General features: G+C 42.7%; 1 protein-coding gene across 2 annotated transcripts in view; it reads right to left on the bottom strand.

Moving 5' to 3' along the window:
• LOC119464125 (rab-like protein 2A) overlaps positions 1-24,901 on the bottom strand; it is a 411,477-nt gene that overhangs the window by 352,167 nt on the left and 34,409 nt on the right. The gene's annotated exons all lie outside the window — the stretch shown is intronic.

Here is a 24,901-nt window from a genome sequence, read left to right as displayed (position 1 = left end):
AAGCAGAGCATGGAGATGGTGTGTAATAATCTTCTGGCAAACACTTATTTTGAGAACGCGTCTTTGTACAAAGAGAGAGAAAGAGAAATATTGTTATTGAAAAAGCAGGGTGTTTATCCAGCGTATTTCTGCCTACATGCTACTCTCCAGGGAATGACACGAAGGGGAAGAGAGGCCTCCCTAGCAGAAGGTGGGAAGAAGGAAAAATGAAAAGAAAAATGCAGGTCTTGTGATGGTATCGGTCCGATGCGATGAAGGTAGATCATCTTGGTAAAACTCGACGTTTAATGCAAAATAAAATAGACTCACAGTCTTGATGAGACGACGTGATTGAGTCATAGTTTCGAAAGCAAAACCAATCGACTCAGCATATAAAGTCCTGGGCTTTGTCTTCTTTTGACTTGCAAGTTCCGGGACCCAGGATTCTTGCAAATGTCGAGGGGCTTTGGTCGAGCTTTTCCATTTTCGTTTTACTTTGATATTGATCGTCTCTGTAAGATGGGCACTTAAGCAAGATCTGCTCTAGAGATTCCACAGCGCCGAAGTTGTTACAACGTGTATTGGTGGTATGGCCATTGCTAAAAAGAAGATTGTTCGTGTATGCAATGTTTAATCAAAGCCGGTGATAGAGGGCCTCCAGATGCCGTGATATACATTGCGCTAGCCTTGGTTGGAGTTCTCGGTCGATGTTAAACAAAAACTTGCAATTGCCTGAAGGTGAAGACTATCTTCCACGCCTTTCATTGAGTACATATCGCTTAGCCAAAGCTGAAGCCTCACTTTTAGTGTAAAAATATTGGCGTAGCTTGCACTAGTGGCGCAAGGCTAAAGAAACAGCGGAGCTGATCGGCACCTAGCTGGACCTGGCATTAGGAGTTATGCTTTTCCATAATTTATTGATTATTGATCGATTATTGATTACCTAATGATTGGACATCGATTGGCTATCGCAAGGCATTGGCCACGTATTTGGGCTAGGCTAAGCACTACCAAGTCATCGCCTCCGTTTTCCGGAATTTATTTAATAGTGATCGATTATCGATTGGCTCTTGATTGACTATCGATTGGCTATCGAAAGATATTGACCACGTATTTGGGCTAGGCTAAACACAACCAAGACATCCCCAGCATTTTCCGGAATTTATTTGTATTGATCGATTATCAATTAGCTATAGATTTGCTATCGCAAGGTATTGGCCACGTATTTGGGCTAGGCAAAGCACTACCAAGGCATCCCCAGCATTTTCCGGAATTTATTGATTATTGATTGGTTATCAATCAGCTATTGATTGGCTATCGCAAGGTATTGGCCACGTATTTCGGCTAGACAAAGCACTATACCAAGTCATCCCCAGCATTTTCCGGAATTTATTGATTATTGATTGATTATCAATTAGCTATTGATTGGCTATCTATTAGCTATCGCAAGATGAAGCGAGGCACAGCTGCGCGCAGTGACGTCATCACTAGCGCTGCGGCAGAGGAGCTAGGCGAAGTGAGGTGCAGTTGTGCGCAGTGACATCATCGCTAGGTGAGTTTTTGCGAACGCGACGCGGGGGAAACGAAAAGCTTAGAGAGCTCCGCTGTTAAAACACTTTTTTTTAATTTTATGGGATCATGACCTCTCCAGGCTGCCTCATCCGCCTTTTCATTACCTTTTATACCGCAATGTCCTGGAAGCCACTCAGATGCTATCACGGGTCCAGCGGTAAATGCCAAATTGTAGGTATGCTATGTCCTCGACCAAAGCATAATTTCTTGATTTGGTGATTCTCGTGCATAAGCTTTGCAATGCTGCTCTCGAGTCTGTGAAGATTGTCCATTGTTGTTGAAGCTGTCATAGTACGTATTTTATCGCCTGTTTCATTGCATACAGCTCACACAATGTTGATGTTTAAAGACAGTGTTGATGTCTAAACGCTATGAATATGTTTGGCCTGTGGAAGGAACGAAAATACCAGAGGAAGGGCTACGTTGTGTAGAGAGGCAGTCAGTGAATGTGGGCTTGTAGTGGAGTACTTCACGCTCATGTAGGCCAGTGCTGTCTGTAAAATATCTCCTTGAAGCATGTTCTTGCTGGACTCTATTCCAGGGATGTACTTTCGAATACAGCATCCACTGAGGGAACTGTAGTGGCATGATCTGTAGCGCCTGTTTGGGGATGGTAAGTAGAATTTCGGCAACAGCTTGCCCGAAACCGGAGTGGCTTTGCGTTCTTTTATTACTCCAGAAATGATTTTGTTTTGGACTGCGTGCCTTATATGTATGCGGGTCGTTTTCTGAGTTCGTAGCAGGAAATAAATTCCTTAAAAATAAATTATTTGGGAATTCTGTAGTCGATCTGACATGATTCTATGTGGACCAGGCTATTATGAAGCGATTGAAGACACTAAACATCCTGATTATTATGGCTTCCTTGTTTCCAGTTGGCTTGCTCGTCTTGCACCGTAAAATAGTTAAGTGCTGCTCAGTCGCCGCATAATTCTCCCCGCACAGGATAAACGACCCCGCTGGGGCGGAACAGTTGCCGCCATATCAGAGAAAGCTGGAACGGCCACTACCAGAGCACCGACCTCTTCTTCCTGCTCCTACGCCCTATAGAATTTCCAGGAATCTTCACTGTTTTCATATATCTAAACTGTTTCATATATCTTCACTGTTTTCACTGTCTCCACAAGAAGGACGCAGTTTTCACATTTCCCTAACTACGCTCTTATATCCAACAGTCACGTGCGATACCTCTGTGGAATTTGAGAATGTCAGGCGTAAAGCTCATTAGGCTGCGAAAGGGGAACATACGAGTCTGTACTTTGAAATGGCTTTGATTTGTGCACTAAGTGATCTTACAAGAAGATGAGGGAAGAAGCATTTGTTTGCGTGTCATGAATAGAAAGGTCAGTGCCCTGAACTCACTTGCTGCCTTCGGATGTCGCTCGTCATTTCTGTTAAAGGAAAGCTTTCGATCATTGCAGTGGCATTTTTAAGAGAAATTAAATATATTTCGTTCTGCTCGAAACAAAAGACAGACGGCCAACAGGCCAAAAGGCCAACTATACAATGCACTTGCTTCTGGCGTGCACAGAAAAGACATCGCTGACGGGATCTAGATTAGGAATTTGGTTGACATTTCCTAAAATTTGCTTGTTATTGTTATCTAGTGTTACTTTGCAGCGTTCAAAAAGAAAGTGAAATATAGGTGTGTGGCAACAGCTACACCTCCTTCATTGCTAACCGATTTTCATATCCTCTCCGTTTCGCTTCAGCACAATCCAGGGTCTTAAACTTAGGTTCACAATGTTGTCGATCACACCGCCATCACCATCAACAATTTCTGTCCTCGTCAGGCGACTTCATTCTCATACACGCCCTGCACAAATGACTAAGCAAAACAAATACGGCATAACCCATCTAATGATGACTGTCGGCAGTAATGCGATTAGCATTCAAGCAATGCAGGGACGCCCCGTATCGCTGAAGCCACGTTTGTATAAAATCTGTAATGGCCGTTGTAAGACTTCTGTTTCTTCGGCTATAGGTGACATACAGTGCCTTCCGTATGGACCCACTTTGTTAAGGCGACCTCTTGGCAAGTTTGCCCATCAGCATGAAGGCATGACGAAGACTGTGTCACGAGTGCACAGCGACGACGACGTAATGCTGAAGAAGGAATGACATTGAAAGAATGATGAAGGCGGTATGATGACGAAATGGGGACAATGGGATGATGATTTTGAAAAGATAACCATGGCGCAACGACGATAGGTTGCCGGCTACGGCATGAGGGTGATGGGATTACGACGAGTGCATCTCAATGATGTACTAACAAAGATGAAACAAAGATGTCTTTTGCGCATGGTTCCATCACGAGAGCGACTTTCGAAGATTTTCGATGTCGTATTACAAGCAAAATGTGTCTGCACAAGTTCCTTGCAAAAATTACTGTGCCACCAGTAATTAGGCAAAGCGCTTCGCAGGAAAGCTAGTTTTACAATCAACAAAAGTGTTATAACATTTGAGGTTCTTTGAACGGCTGAGCGGCAGCCTTTTCTATTTGGCGTACATGGGCGCATAGTGACCTTCACCCTGTAATCACCATTTATTTTATTATGGTGTCCTTTCACGTGTTGCTACAGTGCAAAATAAATGTCGAAGCTTCAGAGGTAAAAGAATTTACTTCTAAGCATTTGAAATATGTTTTTCGGAAACCATAAAATATATCCGTCGGCACTTGGGCGAAGTCTAAGTGCTTAACGCTTGCACCTGTGACAGGAAAGAGCTTTTCCTTCTATGTTGGTTCCTTTTTCCAGAAAACATTCTTTTTTATATTCGCTGTTACCTCAATACCATTATCTATACCACGTTGCAGGCAAAGACAGGGACAGCAAAATAGTTTTAGAAGGCTGATCATCAACCGACTACTTTATTGCCTCACAACCTGTGCACAACAATAAAAAAAGTTCCAGCGCACTGGCGCTTTACTTCTTGATGTCAAAGGCGGGCAAAACAATCGCAAGCGTGTACCGATTCGTGAGTCGCTGGGTGTTACCACAGTCGGTAACCGCATGCTTCTGGGCGATCTCTGACTATTCGACTAGGCGGTCATTCTTTGTTGTGAAATAATAGTGCCACCCTTTCCACATATGGTGGTTTTCTCCACGATAGATTACTGAATTCTACTCTGTTTATGCTTACTATAATTTGCCTGTTTGGACATTTGCCAACCATAGATCACCAATTATACGGTGAAAAAATTTGTTTGATATTTTGCGGTAGCCTCAGTGCCCTCACCAGAAAAAATTGTTTCCCACCAAAAAAATTATGATTAAGCTCAAAGCATCCTACGCTACGAACCAGTTTTGCGTTGGCTTGATGGGCACTTGGCGCATCGAAAACAATTTGTGCTCATCATCATCAGCCTATGTTTATGTCCAGTGCAGGACGAAGGCCTCTCCCTGCGATCTCCAATTACCCCTGTCTTGCGCTAGCGTATTCTAACTTGCGCCTGCGAATTTCCTAACACCATCATCCCACCTGACTTTCTGCCGTCCTCGACTGCGCTTCCCTTCTCTTGGTATCCATTCTGTAACCCTAATGGTCCACCGGTTATCCATCCAACGCATTACATGACCTGCCCAGTTCCATTTCTTCCGCTTAATGTCAACTATAATATCGTCGATCCCCGTTTGTTCTCTGATCCACACCGCTCTCTTCCTGTCTCTTAACGTTACTCCTAAGATTTTTCGTTCCATCACTCTTTGTACGGTCCTTAACTTGTTCTCGAGCTTCATTGTTAACCTCCAAGTTTCTGCCCCATATGTTAGCACCGGTAGAATGCAATGATTGTACACTTTTCTTTTCAACGACAGTGGTAAGCTCTCAGTCAGGATTTGGCAATGCCTGCCGTATGCACTCCAACCCAATTTTATTCTTCTGTAAATTTCTTTCTCATGATCAGGATCCCCTGTGAGTAATTGACCTAGATAATAGTACTCCTTTACAGACTCAGAGGCTGACTGGCGATCCTGAATTCTTGTTCCCTTGCCAGGCTATTGAACATTATCTTTTTCTTCTGCATATTCATCTTCAACCCAATTCTTACACTTTCTCGATTAAGGCCCTCAATCATTTGTTGTAATTCGTCTCCATTGTTGCTCAATAGGACAATGTCATCTGCAAACCGAAGGTTGCTGAGATATTCACCGTCGATCCTTACTTCTAAGCCTTCCCAGTCTAAGAACTTGAATACTTCTAAGCATGCAGTGAATAGCACTGGAGAGATTGTGCCTCCTTGCCTGACCCCTATATTGATAGGTAATTTCTACTTTTCTTGTAAAGAACCAAGGTATCTATAGCTGTGGAATCCTTGTAGATATTTGCTAAGATATTCACGTATGCCTCCTGTACTCCTTGATTACGCAATGCCTGTATGACTGCTGGTATCTCTACTGAATCAAATGCCTTTTCATAATCTATGAAAGCCATATAGAGAGGTTGATTGTACTCCGCAGATCTCTCGATTACCTGATTGATGACATGGATATTGTTCATCGTAGAATATCCCTTCCTGAAGCCAGCATGTTCTCTAGGTTGGCTGAAGTCAAGTATGGCCCTTATTCAATTGGAAAATATCTTGGTGAATATTTTATATAATACTGAAAGCAAGCTAATGGGTCTGTAATTTTTCAATTCTTTAACGTCTCCCTTCTTATGGATAAGTATAATGTGGGCGTTCTTCCAGCTCTCTGGTACACTTGAAGTTGTGAGGCATTGCGTATAAAAGGGCCGCAAGCTTTTCAAGCATGATATCTCCTCCATCTTTGATTAAATCTACTGTTATTCCATCTTCTCCAGGCGCTTTTCTTCTGGGCATGTCTTTCAAGGCCCTTCTAACTTCAGCGCTAGTTATAGAAGGAGATTCTGTATCCGGTTCATCACTATTTCGAATGAAAGTAGCCTGGCTGTTTTGGGAACTTTGTGCTCCAATAGGGGCTTCGAATATATCGCGCGTATCAGTGGGGCTGAATTTTAGCACTGCGTATTTTAATGCGATTCGCATTCTTTTTGCCTACTTAAGACGTTTTCAGTTTTCAGCGTACCTATTATCTATCTATCTATCTATATATATATATATATATATATATATATATATATATGTGTGTGTGTGTGTGTGTGTGTGTGTGTGTGTGTGTGTGTGTGTGTGTGTGTGTGTGTGTGTGTGTGTGTGTGTGTGTGTGTGTGTGTGTGTGTGTGTGTGTGTGTGTGTGTGTGTGTGTGTGTGTATTAGCTTGGGCCAGTTCGTATGCCCTCCTGGTCTTGATGCTGTCGTTGTCTTCGCGTTTTTGCCATTCCAGCTTCATTATCCGTCACTTGCCATGCCATCGCCGTCACGCCATCACCTCCTAGACCAACCCAGTGGCTCAGGTTCTCTACCTGTTTTGACTACCACAAACATCTTCATGGTCCTGAACATTTCATAGTCTTTGCACTGTCGTCATTATAGCCCTGTCTTGCGACTCTCATCATTCCTTCGTCGATATGCCGCCACCTTTTACACCGACACAGTGGTTCATGTTCTTTACCAACTTGGACCACTGCGCACGTCCTCGTGGTATAGTTTTTGGCCTTCGTATCGTCGTCATTTCAGCTTCGTCAGCTTCATCTCATGATCATCATCAGCCGATATTTATGTCCACTGCATGACGACATTATTACGTAGACATTAAGAGAAAAATTTGGAGCTGGGTAGACCATGTAATGTGTAGGATGGATAACCGGTGGACCATTAGAGTTACAGAATGGATCCCAAAAGAAGGGAAGTGCAGTCTAGGAAGGCAGATAACTTGTTGGGGTGATGAAGTTAGGAAATTTGCAGCTGCAAGTTGGAATCAGCTAGCACAAGACAGGGGTAATTGGAGGTCGCAGGGAGAGGCCTTCGTCCTCCCGTGGACATAAATATAGGCTGATGATGATGATGATTGGCCACGCGTGACTTTTTGCGTGACTATAGCTGCCACCGAAAACTGTAACGCAATACAAGCTACGCTTGAAAAGCATCATATGTGCTTTAAAAAGAAGTAGAACCCTCTTGCATACACAAAGGCACAGCTTACTTTATCAAGTACACCTGAATTCCTTTTTTTTTCCGATGCTACAAAAATGGGTATTGACATTGCATGCTATCATAACTCACTCAATTCCTATCTCAAACCTAGGTGCCGTAATCAGCTTCCTGAAGTATCTACTACATAAGAAACAAAATAAAGAAGTGTCGTGCACAGCCGTATTTGGTATGTTCAACATTTCTCCAAGTTTGGCGATGAATCGATAAAAAAAATTATGCACTTAACAAAAAATATGCCGACCACACGAAAAGTGGGAATCGATGGAAGTGAAACTTTCGGTGCTGCTTGCTTTGATTGGCGCCATTCACAGATTAAGTGGCGAAAAAATGCGCAGGGCAAGAAAGGGAAGACAAAAAAGGAAAAGCTGTGACAACGTTTTGAAACTATGAAATCCAGCGTCGCCACCGGAGATTCTAGAGCAATGACAACAGTGGGCTGCCCGCAGGTACTCCCGTGCCAGCGATATGCACCACTGACTTTTAACCACCGAGGAATGTTTGCTGATTTAAACATTTCCACAGGAACATTATTTAGGTATGTTCCGCTAAGACAACCTACCTGCAACGTATTTAACTCATGCAGCCACTTTATTTTAATATAAAAGCTAGCCTTCCGCCGCACTGGCGCTGACTACTGTACAGATTAGCTACGACACTTAGATTCTTCCTCATCTTTACGGAGTATACCATCTAGGACCAGCAGTGATGGCAAGATGTGCATCTATAATGCGAAGTTCTACAAGTATTCTAACCACTCTGAAGGTAATGCGAAGCTTCAGGGTATGTGGATTTGCCGAGGAGGTTTTATGTTATTGATCCGTTGTATCATTAAAGAAAATCACCAGCCTTTCCCCTGTCGAGAAAATGGGGGTAAGCAAAGCTTGTCGTGTGTGTATGTGACCTTCGTGGTGATTTTCTTTCTTTCTCTCTGTCTTTCTTTCCCTCTCTCTCCTTCTCTCTCTCTTTCTTTCTCTATTTCTTCCTTTCTCTCTATTTTCTTTCTCTCTCTTTCTCTCTTTCTTTTTTGTCCCTGGTATGTGCCATTGCAAATGATATGTGCAAATGATTGAGGACCTCAACCGAGAAAGTATGTGTTGGGTTGAAGATTAATATGCAGAAAACAAAGGAAATGTTCAATAGCCTGGCAAGGGAACAAGAATTCACGATCGCCAGTCAGCCTCTAGAGTCTGTAAACGAGTACGTTTATCTAGGTCAATTACTTACAGGGGACCCTAATCATGAGAAAGAAATTTACAGAAGAATAAAATTAGGTTGGAGTGCATACGGCAGGCATTGCCAAATCCTGACTGGGAGCTTACAACTGTCGTTCAAAAGAAAAGTGCAAAATCATTGCATTTTACCGGTGCTAACAAATGGGGCAGAAACTTGGAGGTTAACAAAGAAGCTCGAGAACAAGTTAAAGACCGCACAAAGGGCGATGGAACGTAAAACGTTAAGCCTAACGCTGAAACACAGGAAGAGAGCGGTGTGTATAAGAGAGCAAACGGGGATAGCCGATGTTCTAATTGACATTAAGAGAAAAAAAAAATGGAGCTGGGCAGGCCATGTAATGCGTCGGATGAATATCCGGTGGACCATTAGGGTTACACAATGGATACCAAGAGAATAGAAATGCACTCGAGGACGGCTGAAAACTAGGTGGGCTGATGAACTTGGGAAATTTGCGGGCGCAAGTTAAAATCAGCTAGCCAAAGAAAGGGGTAATTGGAGATCACAGGGAGAGGCCTTCGTCCTGCAGTGGGCATAAATATAGGCTGATGATGTGGTGCCATTGAGCTTGGACCCTTTCTGCACAATCTCCAGGATCGGCCCACGTGTTAGCGTGACGCCACCACCACCACCACCACCACCGCCGCCGACACTTGTGAGCCTTTAAAGCTTCGCTTAATATCAACTGGAACCGTTGGGCGTACCACGAAAGATAAGCCGTGATCCGTCGGACGTACATTTATTAAATTTTCGCTCTTACGTTAGACACTTCGTTTCCACAATAGGCATACGCAAATGGTCAAAGGCTGCCATTTGCATGTCTGGCTTGAGAATGCGATCTATAATATAGTGAACTCTTTCTAGGGAAGCCAGTGCCATTTGACGCACTAGCTGAAGTCAATAGTATGATTTAGTAATAAAAAATAGGGCAACGAAATTTCGCCAATATCGGTTCTCAAGACGTTTCTTTCTCCTCCCATTCCTTTCAGTATGTTTGCTGGGAGTCAAATATAAAAAAATTGTTTTAAATGTAACTCACGGCTCCGTTATATATAAGGACCACAACACACATCCCACTCTATCGCCTATCAGGTTGGGGGCTCTGCAAACATGCACAAATCAATTGTCTTTGCAGTTCTGGCTTTCACGCTCACCGTACTGCTAATCGTGATTGACGCAAAGGATGATCGTAAGTCTCTAAGTCTAATTTTTGTTTGAGTGCTATTGCTTATAGATTAGTGGAGGGGACTAATAGAAGCATTCTTTGTGTTTTATTCAGCTTATTAAGAGAACGAAGCCCCTAATATGTGCTAGTTTCAACCAATTTGCCCAAAAAAATTTTGCTCTTTTCTTTGTATCAAACTATCAATGCATTGTTTGGACACTCTCTAAAAATTCGTAAAAGTAAGGAACGACAGTTTTTCTTTCCTTTTATTCAATTTCTACGTGCACTGCTTGTTTCATTTAAAAAAGTTAGTAATAGAGGGTTCTTCATTAGATATTTCCAACCTATGCGAAGCATTACTGCATACTAAGTATTTCCTTCTAAAGAGCCATGCCGCGGTCGCCCTCCGGTGTATTCTTCCTGTAAAATAGAAAGAGCATAACGCCTTTTAACTGAACAGCGTACGCGGTGGACAGCTAGGAGCTCACACTTAAGGATTCGGGTTTACAGGCTTTGTTGCACCAATGTGAGCCGTTCGTATGGCCGCGCCGTATGTCCATGTGTCGGGAGTAAAACATTGACTTTGCGGGAGATACTCAATTGAATTGCACTCACTGTACGTCAGATTTGTCACTGCATTCACCTAAAGAATTTGGCCACATTTGACTGCTGAGACTTTTCATTGTATTTTCGTATTGTACAGGTGTGTCTATAGCAACAACCTAAAAAATAAAATATTCTCGGCGTTTAGTCAGTCATTACTATGTCACCATCGACCTGTGAGGGATGGGTGAGGCTGTGGCTGCATAGATTTCCGTCGACGACCACTCATGGAGCACTTTCCGCAATGACGAGTGCAAAGTTGGCCATTCTCCGCAAGTCTTTCCCGGGTACCTAAAGGTTAGAATAAAGGTTGCGTGTTTCTCTGCTTACAATGTATGCTTCAGTTTAGCGTGGCTCATCTGCGTATCAGGTGATAAGGAACACGTTGAGACAGGCGCTACTTGCACGCCCCAGATTTAGGCTGGTCATCGCGAGATGTGATATACTTTTGTAAGCAGAGCCTCAAATTATAATTGCTGTTTTTCACCTTCAACGTAGGTTCTCCAACCGTTCTTCCAGGCACATGTTCGGAGAGTTGTATAAATGTGGATTTAATGTCCAGAAGCCTTCTTCCATGAGACACTTGTTGTCCCGAAACCAAACTGCATATAATGATTACATTCCTTTCTGTTTATCCTACTTTCCCCCTTATTTTCTCAGAAGGCTTCGGCCGACTGCACAGAATTGAGAAGGAACTGTTATATTTCTTACGAACGTGAGGCATTACAGAACAAAGGTGTTACCTCGTGTGCCTTCATTGTTCTGTGTCAAAGTAACGGCTTTTTTTTTTTCTTTTGGGGGGATGGTCGAGAAATATTCGGTCGACTCATTAGCGAAGTTTTATGACGCCTCACAGAAAAGTGCATCTGTATAACTGTTGTACTATAGAGCTTTATCTATAGCGGGAGCATTTATTTGGCGGCCCTGCCTTACATTAGTCTGTTTAGTTGGCCTCGATACGATGACCATGTAAAAACATCATGAGCCATTCCACTCTGCGAAGGTGGATGACCAGCGAAGCTGTTTAGCAGACGACGCCGAGGTGACACATAATTTTGAGCAATGGTACGAGAACACATATCTTACTGTCTTGGACGGCAGCGGCGGTCATCGCGACTAAAGACACACCCGCACGCGCGCGCGCACACACAAATTTATTCTTTATCGGTGGTCTTGATTGGCGGTGCATGCGCACACGCACACACACACACACACATGTAGTCTTGATCGGTGTTCATTATTTGTCTTGGTCGGTGTTTGCCGCCCGCCGCCACCCATTGCATTCCGGCATCTGTTCTCGCTGTTGCTCTACGTTGTTGCGCTGGTATTCGGGATTGTGCACTATACGCGACCTCCCCATTACGACAAGTGAAGTGAAATGAAATTAAAAATGGAGAACGGCAGCTTGTCTTGTCAACGACGCACCACGGTGCTGCCACCCCGGGAGAGCGGAAGGAAACAAGGCACGCACGAGCTCGGAACGACGACAACGAGAGGGTGGTGTGAGCGTATGCATAGCTGACGTAGGTCGCACAGCGGTAAATCTTTGAGAAACCTTTATTACCTACCGGAGCACCTGGTGATCTTTAAAATGGTGCGTACGGATAACTAATTTACTCAGAATGCATATCCAAGCTAGGAGACGTATAAGCTTTTGCTTATAATGACGCAATTTTACATTAAATTCGGGATCTCAGTTATTGCTTACGTAGTTGAAAAATCCATGTAACCCTAGCCATAAACAGCTTCGCCGTAAAAAATAAGGAAATATGGCCCTACGACGAATCAAACCAAGACCTGCTGCGTGGTTAGCGAGTACCTGTTCTCGACGTCACTCCAACAGTTTACAAGGGGTGCGGAATGCGCACGACAGTAGAGCGGAAGAGTACCGCCACTGTCGGGTTTTGACGATAACGACGAGAAGGCCCGAGCTCGCACAATGGGAGGGGGGTCAAATGTTCTCTAGAGACGAACAGTGGTGGTTCCCTGTAAAGCTATTCAGCCGAACGCATGCACCATCAGGCTCCACTCAGTCGTCTCTACCAAAATTTTAATAAACTATGAAAGCTGTGCGAATGCTCTCTTATAAGTTACACAACCTCCGTCAATGCGTTCTGCCGTGCTCATTACTAAAATTGGCCGCAAAGGAAGAGTACTGCCACCAGCTACCAATTCCTTAGTACATCATTTTATTTGTCAAAGGCAGATTAAAAAGACTTTAGGTTCATCCGACATGGAGAGTAGTCGATCATGGCAGCTGGTACAATAGGTTATGCTCATTTTGTACATGTCGGTCACTGGAATGCCTAGTCGTTTGAACATCGCCTACTTACTGACGGCAAGAGAAACAACTTTTTCACGGATGCAAAGTACCTGCAAAACTGGGATGAGTTTAAAGCTGCCAAAAAAATGACGTTCCAGTTACTTTTGTGTTTCAGTGCATAAAACGGCGTTTTGTTAAGAAAGTAACTGGAACGCCAGTGTATTTGTCCGCAAAGTTTCGGAATTAATATTATGAAACTGTTGTCATTCTTAGTATTCGTTTCAAGTGTATCGGCCTCGCGAACTCCACGGCTCGAATTTGTATATTTCAATATGGGTCATCAGGTTATTATTTAATATTTTATAAGTGAATTTTTGTTCATTAGTCGGCTATGCATTTCAATTTTTCGTGCAAGTTACGTGTACCTCTTCGAGTGGACCAGCTTATGAACTAGAATTGTGCTATGAGCCACAGGCAATCTGTAAAAATTTTTCAAAAGTGTTTGCTGAAACACCCGGTATATTGTTAGCTGGAGCACAGAGTGGTTGAGACATTATCTCATGTTCTGCGAAGTTACATGCCCATACTCTTTATTAGGACACTATACATTCACACTTCAGGTTTGTTGAAGGAACCGTTACCATCTGCAAATATCACGTCATCCGAGTGTTGCGCCCTTATGTGGATGTCGCCGTGTATTAATTACCAACAACATTTAATAACCAGCTGTAAAGTAAAGAAACGTGTGATACCATACCATACCATGCATATGGTTGCGATAATGGGTTTTATCCTATTGCTTTATTTTCGCTTGTTACATGTTGGAAATAATATAACTTTATTAGACAAAATGACACCTATAAAAACTAAGAATGACATTGAAACGAATTTCAGGTTATTTTGAAGAAAAACATTATGTTGAAGAAAACATTTTTTAAAGAATGCTATGTGGAAAAACTGAGATCGACATTCAAGTGAATGGTTATTTTGAGGAAAGGCAAACTTAAATGCAATACGGACTAAAACGCTAGTAACTCCTTCAGTCGACTATAAAGCAGATAATCCATTCGCCCAGAAATATATGTGTCACCATTATTTAGACATGCTATAAATAAAAAATAGGAGGAGGAGGAGGAGGAAAAAGAAGAAAGGAAAGGCAGGGAGGTCAACCAGACGCACGTCCGGTTTACTACCCTACACGGAGGAAGGGGATTAAAGGGATGAAAAGAAAGGAGAGAGAGGGAAGAAAGTACTCGCAGTATGAACACGTGCGGTTGGCCAACACTTCACAGTCGGTCACTGAGGCCAGTCGACTGCATGAATTTTAACAATGCCCGCGTCGCTTTGTGAGCCTGCGACGCATGGGTCCACGGTCCAAGAATCTTTGTCTCTGAAAACGGTCTCCTGTCTAATTTAACACACTCCGGAGAATGTCGCGTTCGGTCTCATAAAGATGACAAAAACACAACACGTGTTCCACCGTCTCCTCACAGTTGCACGAGTCACAGATTGGTGTGTCGGACATGCCCAGAAGGAATGAGTACGCTTTCGTAAAAGCCATCCCTAACCACAGGCGGCAAAGTAAAGTTGCATCACGGCGGGGTAAGTTCGATGGAATTTGTAGCCTCAGTGTAGAATCCAGCCGGTGGAGATGACAGTTCGTAAAAATCGGGCTGCTCCATGATGTTTCTGTCTCGGTTTGAGCGACTAAACGAAGACGCCTCGCTGCGTCTGTCCTTGATAAGGGTATAGGAACAGTTAGGGTTTCCTTATGGGCTGACCGGGCGGCATCATCAGCAAGGTCATTACCGACGATGCCACAGTGCCCCGGCAGCCATTGAAAGATGATGTCATGTCCCTTCATGAGGGCTTGATGGTTATTTTATATAAAAACAAAAAGAAAACTGTGGCCTGAGCGACAATACATTTAATAGTAATTTATTATTTGTTTCATTTCAGCGTGCGACAGGAGAACCCATACATGCTGGTACCCCGATAATAAGTTATAATTATCTTTATTACTTGCGGCTATAGAATTTTCCCAACACTGTGAAGCAATCCCAAAGACATCTCCGTATTGACCCTTATTTGAGAGTATCAGACGCAGTGCATTGCTTTAGATCTATAATCTTTGCGAGCGAGCATTGCACCAGTGAAATTTTTCATACGTTTTGAGCCCGAAAGAAGAAATTGTGGCTTTTTTAGTCATACTGGCCATATACCTGCTTTTCTGCCACAATGTTGCCTTTATTTCTGTAAAATGATCATAACTTCAAAGGACATACCGCAAATCAAGGCTCCATTTGTGGGTTTTTTTTTTTACTTTCTCCAGACAACAGTAAAAAAATATAATTATTCATTATAGTCCGGTAATTCACGTAATCATGCCTAGCTCAGGATGTTAATGAACAGCACATATAGCTGTTATTCACAACCGCTTGAATATGCGCATGTTTCTTGCTATGGGAGGTTCATAACATGTTGAATATAAACATTCATGTTGTGTACGGTGTCAAGCACAAACGATTCAGCATAAGTACAACAATTAAAATAAAACGTCATGCTACCAGACAAATGTTACAATCCCATGAAAACCAAACCATTCATGTAGGACATTCTATATGACCTCGTTGTTGCTTGAAGGTTTTGGGTCTAGAACTTTGCCAACATTATTTAGAAAAATAAACAGCCTAATTTGTTTTGTAGAGTCTCTAGGCCGGACCTAGCCATATGCGTGCGGAAATCGCGTTACTCAACATGTATTGACATGATGTTTGTTCTATACTTGATAAAGAGCGCGGAAACGTTCATTAAATTTTTTGAGTTCTATTTTAATATTAAGAGTTATCCAGACATAGATATCCGCAACCGGAATTACATTAAAGTATTTAGCGTTGCTTTAGGTACAAATGAGTTCTAAATTAAGTATCTCGAGGCACTGAAATATGTGTTTTTGTAGACCCCTACTTTCAGGTTTTCTTTGTTGGGGAACCTCCATCCTAAAAGTTCTGATGAAATTTTCAAGAAAGTAGGTATAGCAATAATGGAATATGTTCCAGTAGAACTGTTCGATTCCAAAATATAAGCCTTATGACTTGGTATGACAATAACGTTAGCGCATCCACATGTGTATCTATTGATAAAAGTTCTTTTAAACTTGCTTTTAAGTTTTGAAATTTGAGAAAATGTAACAACTCGCTAATGTCAAGAAGTCTTTTCTTTTCTCATAAATCTATGACTGCGACAATACTACAATACACCGAACACTCTGTCTGCTTCAGAATCATTTTAGACTATCTTTTTTCACCCTGCCCTGTTGTATTATTAATATAAAATTGACGCAGTCCTTCAAAGCTTCAATATTTTTAGGAGTGAATAAAATGTTTCTTCTTTCAACGTATACTATAAATTTTGTAGCCGTACTTATGTTGGTAAAGTCGTTTATAGATAAGTAGACAGGCTGTCCCAACTATAATGCACCAATATTTCTAAATATGAAAATGCCACGTAGCTAGACAGAACCAAGGTAATGTTTGCCATCGCCTAGAGATCCTCAGAATATCTTTTACATTCTGCCTAATTAGATTTTAATTATTTAAATTAAGAGGTCTGGTGTCACGCCGTAGTGGGGGACTCCGGAAAATTTGGACCACCTGGGATTCTTTATAGTGCACCTAAATCTAGGCACACGGGTTTTTTCGCATTTCGCCCCCAACGAAATGCCGCCGTCGTGGCCGGGACCCGCCTAACTACATAAGTAGTCTTCAATTATTATTGAACTTCTCAAATATTATAATTTGATAACAAGTTTTAAAGAGAAAATTGTAGAGCAACCTGAAGAACTCTCGATACAGCTTTCTGTTTCTCAAAACGTGCTACATAAACGTGTTTCCCGAGCGTGAAAGAAGCCTGCGCGTACATACAAAGTCACTCGAGCGGCCAGTAGCTTAGGAAATGTTGAAAAATAAAGCCTCTGTTTTTTTTTCAACATTTCCTAAGCGTCAGTGATGAAGAACTCATGCCAGGTTTCCAGAAGTAAAATCTCATGAAAGTAAAAAACGTTTTAATTCATTAAAATGACCAACAAGTCCGCACGAAATACGTCACACTTACGTGTGGCAGTGGTGTACTGCCCAGTTCACTTGATGCAGGGTACTTGAAGTTTAATCTCAAACCATTTAAACTGAACTCGAGACAATGCTTGAAGTATCAAAGACTTTGACACACATTGCAGTTATAAAAAGATAAAGCCACTTGCGCAAAGTGTAGTGCCAATGATCGCATGCCTGACAGTTGTAATTGAGTTGTCTGTGTCCTAGTCTCTTATTTCGTTCACGTGAGGTCCTGCGCTGTAGGAACAGGCAAGGATGCCCACCACATTTCGTGAACTGGAAATGAGGTCATCCAGCGCGCTCATGGTCTCGTACTTGATGAGAGAAAGAAACAGAAGTGATAGCTCTAAGAGTGCAAGAGAAAACATCACTTACAAAGCCAGGAAACTCTTGTGATGCTCATTCATCTATAGGGGGCAGCGCCACAAAGGGCTCTGAAAGATACCGGGGTCACAGTGACTTTTTCCACCGCCTTTGTGGCAGCAGTCAGTGCTGATACATCTTCTTCAAAGAGCTTGTGGGTCCTGGTTTCGGGGCGCCATAATCTCAATTGCGCCCCATGGCTTACACACGTGCCTCAGCACTTACATCTTAGTCATCCAGTGCTTCTGAGAAAGCTATGAATGACGATCGAGGAACCCTTCATGTGTGACGCCAGCTTGTGTCACAGGGTATGTGCCGCATTTCAGTGAACTTCTTTAAAGGACACCGACTTTGATCGTAAGATATGTGCCGCGCATGAATTAATTTTTTTATGGCAATTAGTATCACTGCCTATTGGTCACTAGATATGTACCACTGTTCCGTGACAAAATATTTCTCATGCATTTTAAGAAAAACATATATAAATACCTGACAAAATGGATATTTTCCACCTGAATGTGCAAAATACACCGAGAACAAGCATATTAACCAGAAAGAACAAAATATTTTGTGGTAAGCTTTCTGAGAACAGGGCAGCTACAACAGACAAAAATCTTAATGTAGGTTTCTCCGCAAGCCACTTTTGGCATTGTTTGAAACTTGTATAGGCAGCTGCTGTCATCTGCAAAGCATAGGGGTACTTTGCGTGTGCTTTTCAATTCGTTCGTGACACCACTGCGCTCAGACATCTCGATCCGGCCTGTCTCCTCTGACGAAGGATTCAAGAAAACGTGAGTCATGGGCCAGGCTTCTTCGTCCTGTATTCATGCTCCAAACAAACAAAAAATATAAGGGTCATTTCCTCTCACTGAATGTTGGTGGAAGGCATGTAGCCAGAAGCATGTATTGCCTGTCAGCAATACCGAAGCGCAGGAAGAAAAAAATTCTGTCCCGGCCATAAAGGGTTAAAATTTCTCCGGTGCTGGGCGAAATCGAACCCGCTTCGTATGGATTCAGACAATCGTGTCTGAATATATAATTAGACACGCGCTATGTGTGGCCCTACTAAGGTTTATGATTGACTATATATTGTACGGGTGTGCTAATCGCAATTTGAGAGACCAATATGAATTGAATAGTGCCAGAAATGGATCGAGTTGAATATCGAATACTTTTCGAATATTTTTCCAATAAGCAATTACCATCAGCACAATTATTGTAAAGCGATGTTCGCATCCCAGTATTCTTAAAATTAGGAAGTTTCTGTGATTGCATAGTACGTTATGAAGCGTTGCTTATTAAAAGTACAAATGAAACATTAGGAGCTAACAAGTAGCATCTTCGCATGCACAGCTCTCTTCATGAAAGCGCGAATAATCGCTTTACCAAAGTGTCCAAGCCTGCTCCACGACGTGATTTCGCATGTTTTATGTCTATGCTATGCCCGCGGGGATTATAATTAACTATACTGTTGCTCCAATTTTTGTTTATTTGAGCGCAGTTGATATTTTGAAATATTCAAAAAGTATTGGAAAAATATTCGCGTTTACGAATACTGATTATTCGATTCGAAAGCCCGAATCGAATAGGACACTATACGATTTGTTATTCGAAAATTTTGAGTATTTGCACACCGCTAAAATATAATCAGTACTTAAGAGGTTGTCACAGCTGTCCCCGATTCGTCGTCGGCGCGAAGTCGATTGACGGGGTAGACAAGCTGGTTGGTCGTTCCGTATTCAAGCGAACACAATGAGTGAGTAAGAGTCGGGAGTAAACAAAAAAACAAGATATTTATCGGCTGATAAATATAGACAAATAATCAAATAAAATAATAAAAAACACACAAGACAGACTAACACACTTGAACTTAATATAACACAATCATGACGGAGAAAGGTGATGAGCAATTAACAGTACATATACATATGAAACAGGGCGCGGATCAAATATACAAGAATACACTTAACAGTACTTCACTTAAGCAAAGTTCAAATGAAAACAAATGTTGTCATACGCATGGCCAGGCAGCAGCAGCACATCCATAAACCGTGAAGTCGGCGCGCAGAGCTTTCCCGAAGAATGCTGGCGGCCCGATCTTGTCGAGGTAGATGCGATTGCTGGGCTGGGTTTCCCGGGAGTCTAGATCTGACGACTTCCCTCAAGCAGGTTGAGCTAACTTCAGGCGAACTACCGTGAGCTTCGTTGCAGACGTTGGTGTGTCGTCTCGTACGTCAACTAGTTCCTCGGAGTTCCGACGTGGCCAGGCGGCCCAGGCGATACTGGACGGCACTAGCGCCCCGACTGCTTCTCAGCAGCGCATAGGTTCAGCTTCTAGACTAAATAGCAGGGCCCAAAACCTGCGCTTAAATAGCCTCTCCTTTCCCTAGTTCCCTATGTAGGGGAACTGCCGGTATGCATAGTTCACCTAATTAATTCATGACTCCTCCAAAAAGTCTTGGCCACGACCCTTTCACCACGGACGAAGGACGGTAGATCCCCCCTCTCCCCAAGGTCGAGCCCCGGCACTGCCTGCACCACGTGGACGTACACGCACGGTAGATTCCCCTCTCTCCAAGGTCGAGCCACGGCACTGCCTGCACCACGTGGACGTACACGCACAGCTCTGGGTCCGTTAATCGGCGTTTCGATGTCTCAGAACGAGATGCCATCCCGTTAGGACACGACGTTTTTGACGCCTGTAATTCGTCGTGTCGCCTTTTCGAAATTATCCGCCGCACAGTGAAGACACCACGTTTTTGGCGGCCATTAATTGGCGTCAAAACCACTCTTAAACTCTCGAAAATATGCCGCTCCGTGACAGAGGTAATAAGAGTAATTAAGAATAATAAAAGACTAACTGTATATTTTAATTACGCCGGAATAAGACTCTTTAGGACTATTGAAGGGTGCAGAACCCTGATGGATATTAATTACGTTGAAAGACTTAAGCGTAATGACGAATAATGCAGGGCAAATAAAAATCGGAAAGCAAATTAAAATTTATTTAGGTTGAATAATAAGCCTAATCAAGAGTAATTATTGTTACATCAATTCAGGCTAATCACGAATAATTATTGGTACTAAGAATCATTAAACTTGATCAAGTAAAAATAACTACGCAGGCGTAGCCGTCATACGTTTATGTAGTCGTACTTATTTTTTAGTTATCGAATACTTGTTGACATATTTATTAGACAATCGTTGCCATCATGCGACCAGACGCGTTCGGATACGCCAGAGATATATGTGTGCAAGATGAGCTATTGGAAATATGCTTACGCGCCATATGACAAGTCCCACTAGGGCGTTTAAGCCGTAATTTTTTTCGCTTCGGCTTTCTTCCCATTGAAAAAGTTTAATGCAAAATACTGTAAGATTTTTTTTTACTGATCACGCTTTGAGCCTTTTCACAGCCTGCATAGACGCAAATGTGAATGCAGGAAGCTAATTATCGCTTTGACAAGGCTCCCACGTAAAATTTAACCTTCTCTGCATCTTCGTAATCCGCACTACGCAATGTGCGGACACAACTCAAAGTTTCACATGCGAAACAAAATTACTTCATGTGACCTACTGCGTTTGAATAAAACCCCTCGCCAGTGTAAAGACTTTATAAATTTGAGTTCGATACTCAATTATATGCTGTAATTAACGGTAGCTTTCATGCTTTATTGCAGTGTGCGGAAGTTGCCCACCGAACATCCAGACTGATTTCATACGAGAATATACATACTACTACGACAACAAGACTAATCAGTGCGTTGTAACCGTTGGATTCAGCGACAGTTGCAACAACTTTGACGATTTAGAGGACTGCGAGCACAAGTGTGGGATAAGCTCAAGTGATGAAGAACAATAGGAGCTTTGCGAGCTTCAGGTGGACCTTGAAATTGAAGAAATAAGGAGTGAGTACCTGTTTTCTCTACTGCCCCCATTGCTTTCGAAAAAGTGCTAATAAAATAAAAGCCCTTGCTCTCCAAATGCTCACCCCAAAGGTTCCAAGAAACCAAGTTGCCCTCAAACTTTTTCAGCTTTCCGTCTCCATAATAATGATACTTGAATATATAATAATACCCTAACAAAAGAAACGTTATATTCATAGCAACATTGGGACACACTCAATTTAGCGTTCTGCTTCGTTAGGAACTCAGTCATCCATACAACAATAGTTGGGCAGCCACGTGCCGCCGTATTTGACTAGACTGTTCTCTTTGGCTCCATCGTATCTCTACAATACATATCAATGCATACAATGTATCTGGTTACGTGCAATTTAGACATCTGAAACAGTTCTTGCGTGTATAAAATGTAGGCGCTGATACTGCCTTGGGACGTTGCAACTGTAACGTTAACCTTTGTTAGCCGGTCGAACAAAAATGGAGCGCAAGAAAGTTGCCGTATATCATCTCAACTGCTTAGTTCCCATATAAACACACTAGGCGGCACAGCTGTTTCACTACCTCTCTTCATTGGCGGAAGTAATTGAACGTCACGCAATTGACGCGACGGCAACTAGCGCCCAGCACTGACTTAACATTAGGTTCGGTGCTAGGGAATGGAAAACCACTTGTCTCACATGCAAAACCATTCAACAAGCATGTAGTAAAGAAGCATTATCGAAGAGCTGGTCTCTGAACGGCCCCGAAGGATGTGGTAGGGCAGTGATGTGGTGCAAGACGATCCCAGACTCGGTGACGCAGCAAGGTCACATACTGTTGGAAAACTGGAACGCGTGTAGCAATTACTAAATAAAAATGTCACTGTTGCACCCAACAGGCGAAGCATCGATTTCAATAGCAAATTATTAGAAAGCTATGCGAAGTAACGTCAGTAGTTTTATCGGCCGTATGAACTACTTTTACAATTCGCTTACTAGCTAAATTAACACGCATGGTGTCAAGCACGCACAGCCATACATTAACACATCTCATTTGATGACCGTGGACACTCACTGCCAAAAGGCTGGCGTGATGAAGAGCGCCAGCAGCAGAAAGCGAAGTTCGGACTGCCTCTCGCCCCAACGCGAACAGACCGGCGAGAACAAAGCGCACAAGAAGCTATCAGCCTTCTGTGCGCCTTCACTCTGCACCCATCGCAAATCGCTTTCAAGATGGGGCGTCCGCGACCACGCTGAGCCGCGCCGTACGCAGCTGCCACCGGAGTATAACGCACCATTCCCTTTCACGGTGCCTGGCGCACAAGGGAATACGGTGTGCTTATTCCTCGCCGTTCTGTCTTACGTGCGCTAGATCAACCACAATCCCGGACTTGCCCTCGCATGCCTTCACTCAACCCCCAGCATACGGCGTGTGGAGGCGATGTTATCGCGCTTGGACTTTATACGACACATCACGGCGACAGCGTCGGCGACGCCGATGACGGCGGCGCAAATGCGCTTGGAGTGTCCATATATTTCCGGGTGCAATAATATTCCTCGTGTTACTGCTGCTCGCATGGCAGATGAACTGAAAGTGTTCAGGACTGTATTTTACCACATCGTAGGGAACGATCTGGAAAAACTAAAACTGAATCCGTCTCTTACACACTGCAAGGCGAACAGAAAAAGGAGATGATCAATATCTGCTGAACTGCGAGAATGTCAGAAGTGATCCAACAGCTGTGTTACGTATTGTTGCGGAAGATGAAAATTATAGATACCAAGTAGGACCTTCAAATGACGGGACAAAGTGCCAAATTGGGGTGTCTTGGTTCATCTTTATCGCAGATGTGAAGATGCAGCGTTTGGAAATACACACAATATTAGTCGATACATTTAATGCGTAAGCATTCTTTTTCGAGTGCCCCATCAAGATCTGTCCGGCCTGTGACACCTTACATCTGCGAAATAAACGCATAATTGCTCAATTTACCACATGCAATCGCTATAATACTTTAATAGTGGATAACTGGTAGCGTTAGAAAAAGAAACAAGAAAAAGAAACAACAACAAGAATAATGCTTGTTTTCTTTCCGAATGTTTGTTTCCTGATCACATAGTCGCCCTTCAATCGCTGCTCCCATAACAAGCCTTCTTGATGTCGGTGACAATTTTTTTCGGAACTTCCTCTCGCCCGAAGCATCGGAACCTTTTTTGGATTGACCTTGGATCGACTTCGTGCCAGTGACATCGCTGCGCCGATGCCTCACAGCATGCACTCGCATAAGTTGTTTGTATAGCGCCAAAGTTTCTCAGCCACTCCGTGCATAAACAAACTTATCACAACAACGCAGTGACCTGGGCAATGTTGGGATGTAAATCTGGCATGAGATAACGCGTTGCATAGTGTAACATTAAACAATGACTACACGTCACACGCAGTTTTACAGCATTTGATCGAACTGTTCAAGAAACCTTTGTTACACACATTTCCAACAACCATTGTGGGTTAGTTTCACATAGCACTTTTTCTCAGTATGTGGGAACATCGGCGCTTACTTCCTACATATTAATGTTGTGCTAAAATGAAGCATTTTCAATGTTAAAGAAGTTCCATGCCTCCTATTAGCTAAATCTGATTTACTTTTGGCTTTGCGAGAAAGCATGTTTACATATACTGTGCACCTCTGATGAACATGCTGAAACTGATCAACATTTCTCTTTTTTTGCAGGTTTCTCTTTGCCACTGGTACTAAGTGTACATTTTAACTGAAAAGTATTTACAGTGAAACCTGGTCTGAAAAATGCGGTGGTGGTAACCTTTCTGAGAAAAATATGTGGAAATAAATAGTTCGCAATTGAAATTGTTTTGTTTCTCTCTCTCTTATGCGCACGTTCTCTGCCATTCAAATAACGAGACGACCACATGAAATATCAACCCGACTTTACAAACAATACATACACTGCATTAAGACTACACGGCGCAGTTCAAGAGTAGTTACTAATGCTTGTATTGGCGACATTGGATCTTTATCTGAGACTGCAGGTCCGACCTCCTGATCATCTAGATGTCAGTTTGGAAGTTTCAATCACGCTGGTTCCGTGAGATTTACCACATTTTTGCTTTCTTTATATCGGTAAAATGTACGAAGTAGTTTAAACGATAACAATAGTTTACATTGTCTCATAATTTGTCCTTGTAGTAAACAACAGACAAAATAAATGTGGGGGTTTCGTTCAAATATGCATATGATGTATTTTTATTACTTCGAACAAACTTTTTTTTTAAAGCTGCGTCCAGTTTACACAAATTTCGGCCTGTGCATTTGGATTACCTGAAAAGGAGGACGATACTAGCAAGACAAATCGGAATGTCTAGGTCCCTCGTAAAACAGTAAAAACGCGTCTAAATATGCTCAGATTGGCGTCATATTTTTCAGCGAGGTTCTTGTAAACAAAGTAAATTAGTGTCGTTTTAAATTTAGTAAATTTCGGTCTGAATGTAAATCGAACCCGGGCTTCGGGGTGCGAGACGAACACGCTTCCCGGAAGCCACGGCCCCTCCATGGTTGTGGCTTACTAAAGGTGTACCTAGTGCGTGCCTGACTGCACACGTCACGTGGTCATAGAGAGGCGCTCGTGCCACTGCTCACGCGTTCGTCGT

This window comes from Dermacentor silvarum, chromosome 9 (assembly GCF_013339745.2).
Source record: "Dermacentor silvarum isolate Dsil-2018 chromosome 9, BIME_Dsil_1.4, whole genome shotgun sequence".
Classification (NCBI taxonomy): Eukaryota; Metazoa; Arthropoda; class Arachnida; order Ixodida; family Ixodidae; genus Dermacentor; species Dermacentor silvarum.
Note: the sequence above shows the minus strand (reverse complement) of the source record. Positions and strands in the feature narration are given on the sequence as shown.